General features: G+C 38.4%; 1 pseudogene; it reads left to right on the top strand.

Annotated features, from left to right (window-relative positions):
- Window positions 1-1251: 1251 nt before the first annotated feature.
- LOC120363814 (small nucleolar RNA SNORA42/SNORA80 family) lies at window positions 1252-1399 on the top strand (annotated as a pseudogene).
- Window positions 1400-6951: the final 5552 nt, after the last annotated feature.

Genomic DNA, 6951 nt, shown 5'->3' with positions numbered 1-6951 from the left:
TTTAATTTTTAAAATCTGGTAATAAGAAGCTTCAAAATATCTGAATCAGGAAATATCTATTGAGTCCTTACTTTGGCCAGAGACCGTTTTAGGAGCTGAGGATACATCAAGGAATCAAAGAATCTAAATCCTTGTCCTCACAGGGCATCTATTCTAGAGCAAGAGAGTGAATTAACAGAGACACAAATTTATAATATAATGTTGAGTATTAGGAGATGCTATTACCAAAAATAAAACAACCTAAAGAGATAAAGAATATTTGGGGGGAAGGGTAGAAGGCTTTTACAGATAAATTTTTCAAGGGAAGCCTCTTAGGAGAAAGTTGCATCAAAATTGCTCAAGGGAAGTCTCCTAGGAGAAGATGGCATCTGTGTGGAGATTTAAGATGATTAGTTTGATTTAGGATATGTTTCACTGAGACACCACCGGGGTATAGATAGCCAGGTAGAGCTGTCTAGAAGGTAGGAACAGAGACAGAGTTTGGAGTAATGTTCATGCAGGTGCATGTTTAATGGTCATAGGGCTAAATGAGATAAATAAGAGTGGGAGGATAGGCAGAAACAAGGACACAGTCTTTAGGAGTCAGGAGGAATATTCTTCCCTCCCAGCGAACCCTGCTTTGGGTCCGACTGAGCCAGCCATTCTCAGTTTTCTTTGTGAATTGCTCCTTTTCTTCTCACCCTCCTAACACTGGAGATTCTCATTCTACAGCCTTGGGGCTCTTTTCTTCTTTATCTCTGCCACTCCCTTGGAGATCTCATCCAACCTGAACCCTTCTCCTGAGCCCTAGACTCTTATCTCCAGCTGCCTATCTTCATTTTGTTTAGATATCCAGCTAATTTTCTGGAATTAAATTTGGGAATATAAGTATTGATAGAGTAGAAATGCAGGGATTTATTTATATTATATATATAATGTATTATATCTCTATACAAATGTATAATATATGTATAATATGTATCTCTCTATATGTTATATACAACATATTATATGTAGAAATATATATGTTGTATATAACATACATTATATATATATATATATATATATATATATATAGAGAGAGAGAGAGAGAGAGAGAGAGAGAGAAGGACACAGAGATGGTATCTCACCATGTTGCCCAGGCTTGTCTTGAGCTCCTGAGCTCAAGTGATCCATCCACCTTGGCTTCCTAGACTGCTGAGGATTACAGATGTGAACCACTGTGCCCAGCCTTAGAAATGCAGGGAGTTTCTAATTGATTTTAAAGTTCATGCATGTGTTTTGATGTCATAGGAGTTGGGAGGCCCGTCCCCCTGGGCCTGTCATAGTACCCCATGCCAGAGCAAACTGTGTCTGTCCCCAAACCACTGCCCGGCCTCTGTGCCCGTAGGCTGCTGGCACTGAAGTGGGTTGCACAGTGGGGGAGGGGGGCGAAAGAAAGGAGTTGGGGCACGCTGACCCAAAATTTTTAACAAGGTCCTTTCTTTTAAGTTTCCTTCAAAGTCTTTCTGTTTTTATTGACATAAATATTTTTGTCTACTTTATTTATAGTCCATGTTTTGCAGCTACTAAAGAGCAAACAATACAATACTGGTTGAAAATGAAGAAAGCAGAAATGGAATGGATGAGACGACCTTAGCATTTTCTAACTTTTTAAAATGGTGGTTCCATCAATAAAGATAAGTTTTGCAGAGGCAGATGTCATATCCTGAAATAATTCCTATTCCAAGCTCCAAACATCTTTTATTTTGAGATATATGCATATTCTCTAGTCCATAGTGAACCATTTCCACGCAGTCAGAAATAGCTCATGTAATTAAAAGTCATTCCAAATCACCGTAAAGTTCAGTCAGTTTTTTAAGTCCTATGCATTTATAAGTCCTGTATTTAACATCTTTTCTTATGTTATCACCACATTTAGAACAGAGGTGCAATGAGGCCATTTGCCACTTCCCATGGAAATTGTTTGCATGTCTTAAGAAAATGTGACGTTCTGCCTCCACTCCCAATTTATATCTTCAGTGTCAGCAAAGCTGTGGCAGTTACCTATCTCTGTGTTACAAATTAGCCCATAATGTGGTGGCACAAAACAACAACAAGTATTATCTCTGAGAGATCTGGACATGGTTTAGCTGGGTCTTCTGACTCAAGATCTCTCACAAGCAGGATGAAGATATCAGCCTGGTCTGCAGAGAACTCAAGGCTAGACCAGGGTAGGAGATGCTTCTGAGCTCACTGACAGGTTTGGTAGGATTCTGTTTCTTCCCTCATGAGACTTTCCATAGGGCAACCCACAACGTGACTGCTTACTGCATCAGAGCAAGCAAGCAAGAACAGACAGAGAAAGACAGAGAGAGAGAGAGAGAATGAGAGCAGGACAGAAGTTAGTCTTTTATAACCTACCAATCTTGTAAGTGACATGCCATTACTTTAGTTGCACATTTTTTGCCAAAAGCAAGTCAGCAGGCCCAGCCTACACTCAAGTGTAGGAGAATATATGTCAGAGGAGGTAGAGATGGTTGGGAGACATTTGAGGGGCTGTCCTACCACTTGATGCATGGATATTTGTTGAATGAATGAATAATTGCATAAATGAAGTTATACAGTCTGATGCCAATCCCAATGAAGGACCAAACTATGGCACCCCTAACAAAGTCAATATATATGGTTGTATAGTTACAGGTGAAGGCACATTTCAATGGAGGTCCATTTTCAAAAGGATCTGGCTGCTACATTTAGATATTTTTGTAGCTTTGTTGATTAAGTGGGACAAGAAGGGCGCTTCCTTAGAATGTTTATTTGTGTCTGGTTGGGTTGTGCCAATCTGGATGTGAAAGGCAAATATTACCTGTGAATTGTCATTGACTCACTCAAGAAGAATCAGGCTTACCAAAATCTTAGGCGTATAAAAAAACTTCCCTTGATTAAACAAAAAAAGATGATCAGCATCCTTTCCGTATCCTTTTTGAAGTAATATATTTACCCAATAGACATAAAATAAAGACTTCTAGCTATAAATGACCGAGTACCAATGGCAAATATGAAATGACTTCTGCAGTTATCTACCTCAGTGAGTCCAGTGTGGACACTGCATGCAGAAAGTATGCTGTGAAACGATGCTAAGTATCATGGCTGAGCCAGCCTCAAAGTGAGAGTCACTGAAACTAAGATTCCTATAAAAAGCCTGCCTCAGGAAGTCCTGGCCAGAGCGACTAGGCAAGAGAATGAAATAAAAGGCATCCAAATAGGAAAAGAAGAAGTCAAACGATCTCTCTTTATTGACAATATGATTCTATGCATAGAAAAACCTAAGGACTCTGCCAAAAGGCTCCTGGAACTGATAGGAATTCAATGAAGTTTCAGGATACAAAATCAATGTACAAAAATAAGTCACATTTCTATACACTAACAATGTTCTAGCTGAGAACCAAATCAAGAACACACCACATTTACAATAGCCCCACAAAAAAAAAGAAATACTTAGGAATTCATCTACCACGGAGGTTAGATGAATTCTCTACAGAGAGTCAGATGGTTCTCTACGAAGAGAGCCACAAAACACTGCTGAAAGAAATAGAGATGACACAAATAAATGAAAAAGTATTCCATGCTCATGGATTGGAAGAATCAATATTGTTAAAATGACCATACGGCCAAAGCAATGTACAGATTCAATGCTATCCCTATGAAAATACCAGTATCGTCTTTCACAGAATTAGAAAAAAATCGATTCTAAAATTCATTTGAAACCAAAAAGAGCCCTAGCCTGAATTAAAAGCAATTCTAAGCAAAAAGAACAAAGTTGGAGACATCATGTTACCTGACTGCAAAGTAGGCTCCAGGGTTACAGTAATCAAAACAGCATGGTACTGGCACAAAAACACAAAGACCATGGAACAGAATAAAACACTGAGAAATAAACCTGCATACCTACAACCATCTGATCTTCGATAAAATTGACAAAAATAAGCAATGAGAAAAGGACTCCTTATTCAATGAATGGTTCTGGGATAACTGGGTAGCCATATGCAGAATGAAACTAGACCCCTATCTCTTACCATACAAAAATTAACTGAAGATTAATTAAAGATTTAAATGTAAGACTTCAAATGATAAAAATCCTAGAAGAAAACCTAGGAAATACTCTTCTTGATATCAGCTTTGGAAAATAATTTGTGGCTAAGTCCCCAAAAGCAATTGCAACAAAAACAAATATTAACAAGTGGGACCTAATTAAACTAAAGAGCTTCTGCACAACAAATTACTAACAGAGTAAACAGACAGCCTACAGACTGAGAGAAAAATATGTGCAAACTATGTGTCTGACAAAGGTCTAATATCCAGAAGCTACAAGGAACTTAAATCCACAAGTAAAAACCAAATATTCCAACTTAAAAATGGGCAAAGGACATGAAGAGATACTTCTCAAAATAAGCCATACAATTGATGAACAAAAATGGAAAAAAACGCTCTTTAGAGAAATGCAAATCAAAACCACAATGAGAAGCCATCTTACACCAGTCATAATGACGATTATTGAGAAGTAAAACATAACAGAGGCTGGCAAGGTTTAGAAGAAAGGGGAATAATTATACCCTGTTGGGGGCAATGCAAACTAGTTTAACCTGTGTGGAAAGCGGTTTGGAAAATTTTCAAAGAAGTTAGAATAGAACTACCATTTGACCCAGCAATTTCATTATTGGGTGTATATCTAAAAGAAAACAAATCATTCTACCAAAAATATATATGTACTCATATGTTCATTATGACACTATCTACATAGCAAAGACATGGAATCAACCTAGATGCCCATCAGTGGTAGACTGGGAAAAGTGTGCTAATAACTTTGTTAAGCCCTATCCTATGTAGCTGTTAGACATGCCATGCTTACAGGCACGTAGTACATTCTATGTCCCTGTACTTTAACCAAGATACCTGTGCTAGACGTGCTTACAGGCACGTCCCAGCTCTCCAATTGCTTTTACCTGTTTAGAAAACACTGTTAGCCAATCAGGTTTTAGTTTAAATTGTAAGGTCTGACTCCAGCCAACGCATTTGGGTAAGGGATAAATTCATGTGTTTTCCTTTGTTCATTGTACTCTCATGGCACGATGGTTAGTGAGGGTACCCCTCCTGCAGTCCAGGAAGTAAAAATTGCGTTGCTGAAAGATTCTTCGTCTCAGTGCTGATTTTTCTTTGTGGCACTGAGCATCTATTTCCAACAGGCAGCCTGCTGCGGGATGGTTGTCTCAGTGGTCTTCCTTCTGCTCTTGCAGCCAAGTGAGTTTCTTAATCCTGAGTTCTAATTTGATGGTACTGTAATCTGAGAGACTGTTATGATTTCAGTACTTTTGCATTTGCTGAGGAGTGTTGTACTTCCAACTATGTGGTCAGTTTTAGAATAAGTGCCATGTGCCACTGAGAAGAACATACATTCTTTTGATTTGGGGTGTAGAGTTCTGTATATGTCTATTAGGTCCACTTGATCCAGAGCTGAGTTCAAGTCCTGATTATCCTTGTTAATTTTCTGTCTTGTTCATATGTCTAATATTGACAGTGGGGTGTTAATATCTCCCAGTACTATTGTGTTGGAGTCTAAGTCTCTTTGTAGGTCTCTAAGAGCTTGGGTTTTACAAATCTGGGTGCTCTTGTATTGGGTGCGTATATATTTAGAATAGTTAACTCTTTTTGTTGAATTATTCCCTTTACCATTATGTAATGTCCTTCCTAGTCTTTTTTGAACTTTGTTGTTTTAAAGTCTGTTTTGTCAGAGACTAGGATTGCAACCCTTACTTTTTTTTGCTTTCCATTTGCTTGGTAAGTTTTCCTCCATCCCTTTATTTTGAGCCTATATGTGTCTTTGGGAGAACATCACAGCACACCAATGGGTCTTGACTCTTTGTCCAATTTGCCAGTCTGTGTCTTTGATTGGGGCATTTAGCCCATTTCTGCTTAAGGTTAGTATTTTTATGTGTCAACGTGATTCTATCATTATGATGCTATCTGGTTATTTTGCACTCTGATTGATGCGTTTTATTCATGGTGTCATTAGTTTTTATATTTTGGTGTGTTTTGGCAGTGGCTGGTACCAGTTTTTCCTTTCCAAATTTAGTGCTTCTTTGAGGCGCTCTTGCAAGGCAGGCCTGGTGGTAACAAAATTCCTCAGTATTTGCTCGTCTGGAAAGGATTTTATTTTTCCTTCACTTATGAAGCGTAGTTTGGCTAGATATAAAATTCTGAGTTGAAAATTCTTTTTTTAAAGAATGTTGAATATTGGCCCCCAATCTCTTCTGGCTTGTAGAGTTTCTGCTGAGAGGTCTTCTGTTAGCCTGATGGGCTTCACTTTGTAGGTGACCTGGCCTTTCTCTCTGGCTGTCCTTAACATTTTTTCCTTCATTTTGACTTTGGAGAATCTGACGATTATGCCTCTTGGGGTTAATCTTCTCATGGAGTATCTTAGTGGTGTTCTCTGTATTTCCTGGATTTGAATGTTGGCCTGTCGTGCTAGGTTGAGGAATTTTCCCTGAATAATATCCTGAAGTGTGTTTTTCAGCTTGTTTCCATTCTCCCTGTCTCTTTTAGGCATTTCAATCAGTTGTAGATTTGGGCTTTTTATGAAGCCCCATATTTCTTGGAGGCTTTTTCATTCCTTTTCATTCTTTTTACTCTAGTCTTGTCTGCATGCCTTATTTCATTCAGCAAAGTGGTGTTTGAACTCTGATATCCTTTCTTCTACTTGGTCAATTCGGCTGGTGATATTTGTATTGCTTTATGAAGTTCTCATGCTGCGTTTTTCAGCTCCATCAGGTTGTTTATATTCCTCTCTAAACTGGTTATTGTAGTTAGCAATTCCTCTAATCTTTTACTAAGGTTCTTGGTTTCTTTGCATTGGATTAGAACATGCTCCTTTAGCTCGGCGTAGTTTTTTATTACCCATCTTCCGAAGCCTACTTCCGTCAATTCGTCTGGCTC

The sequence above is a fragment of the Saimiri boliviensis genome, chromosome 3 (genome assembly GCF_048565385.1).
Source record: "Saimiri boliviensis isolate mSaiBol1 chromosome 3, mSaiBol1.pri, whole genome shotgun sequence".
NCBI classification, from domain to species: Eukaryota; Metazoa; Chordata; class Mammalia; order Primates; family Cebidae; genus Saimiri; species Saimiri boliviensis.
Note: the sequence above shows the minus strand (reverse complement) of the source record. Positions and strands in the feature narration are given on the sequence as shown.